The 1,744-nt window shown below is 34.4% G+C and overlaps 1 protein-coding gene across 1 annotated transcript in view; it reads left to right on the top strand.

The window, feature by feature from the left end:
* The window catches only part of LOC110028278 (helicase and polymerase-containing protein TEBICHI), a 62,831-nt gene that overhangs the window by 60,145 nt on the left and 942 nt on the right, over positions 1-1,744 (top strand). The gene's annotated exons all lie outside the window — the stretch shown is intronic.

The following is a 1,744-nucleotide window of genomic DNA, read 5'->3' as shown; positions in this document are numbered from 1 at the left end:
CGCGGTGCGGGAGACGCGTGCGGGAGATGCGCGCGGGAGCGGACGGACGCGGACGCGAAAGCAGAAGCGCGATCTGTAGGAGCAGCGCTCGGACAGCAGCGCTCGGTCAAGGAGGATCGCGGGAGAGAAAGGCCGTGATCGAGCTAGTGGAAGAGGCTTCTCTTCTTTGATGTCTCTGATACCATGTGAATTTTTGAATAACTTTCTTCTCAATGAATACATAGATAATTCACCTATAAATAGGCGTTTACAAGAAATAAAACAAGGAAAGAAATCTTCCTACAATTAAGTAATTCCTATAATTATAGAATAAACATAAATACCTATAATTAAGAATTACTATTTTTATACTATCACAAAATATAGCAAGTACTAAATAACATTAAAGTAAATAATAATGAGCGTAATTCCACAGATGATATTCTTTTGTGGATAAGACTAGAGAATGAGTTATGAAAAATCTTGAATTATGAAGGTCTACATTGGAGTTTAGGTCTGAATTATGAAGGTCTACATTGGAGTTTAAAGGTCTTCATTTGAATAGAACTAAAACTGAATACATGGAATATAATTTTAGTTGTAGTAGCTCTAGTGGTAGAGTTGTAACTATGGGAACGTTTTAGATATCTCGGGTCTATTGTTCATAGTGATGGTGATATAGATAAGGATGTTATTAGCAAAATTCAAGTTGGTTACTTGAAGTGAAGGAATGCACCGGGTCTATTGTGTGATAGAAAGTACGACTTAGATTGAAAGGAAAATTTTATAAGATGGTGATGAGACCTGCAATGCTGTATGGTGCAGAATGTTGGCCTTTAAAAGAGAAGCATGAAACAAAGTTAAGTGTTGCCGAGATGAGAATGCATAGGTGAATGATTTGCTTGACACTTAGAGACAAAATGCGAAATGAATATATTCGTGATAGGGTTGGTGTAACTCCAGTGGCGGACAAGATTAGAGAGTCATCTTAGATGGTTTGATCACATTAAACTTCGCTATCTGATGATCTAGTTAAGGGAGTAGATGTTTTAGTTTGGACCTATGTTACGAAAGGCAAGGAAAGACCTAAAAAGACATGTGCATATTGTATATAAAAATGATCTTAAGTTATTATAATTAAATGATAATATGACACTAAATGGGACACAATGGAAAAAAAGGATTCATGTAGCTGACCCCAATTAGTGGAATAAAGGCTTCTTCTTGTTGTTGTTGTTGCATATTAATGTGATAAAGTTTGATGATATTTAAATTATCTTTCTTCCCATGCTTATGAAGTCTTGGAATTTGTTTTGCCACTTTGGAAGGACATTTTTTCTTAAACTGTTGCTTCATGAGGTTTTGATAATTTGTAGGAGAATGATCTCCTCCGGAAAACAAACCTAATCCTCATATTTGAAAGTACTCTTTTTTCTGCATAAGATTTTTTAGATGCTATCATTAGAATTGAAATAATTCATGTTGAGAAATTTAGGGCAAAGAAACGAGAATCGACACAAATTCAGAAGAAAACACAGTGATTTAACGAGATTCGGCAAAGATGTTTACGTCCTCGGGAGCATAGCGGTGACTTTCTTTTAATTTCAGAAAAGAGTACAAAATATTTCTTAGGGTTATATACATACATACATACATATATACATACATACATACATATATACATACATACATACATATATACATACATACATACATATATACATACATACATACATATATACATACATACATACATATATACATA

Source organism: Phalaenopsis equestris, unplaced genomic scaffold (assembly GCF_001263595.1).
Source record: "Phalaenopsis equestris unplaced genomic scaffold, ASM126359v1 Scaffold000507, whole genome shotgun sequence".
In the NCBI taxonomy this organism is placed as follows: Eukaryota; Viridiplantae; Streptophyta; class Magnoliopsida; order Asparagales; family Orchidaceae; genus Phalaenopsis; species Phalaenopsis equestris.
This window is presented reverse-complemented; position numbering and strand designations above follow the sequence as displayed.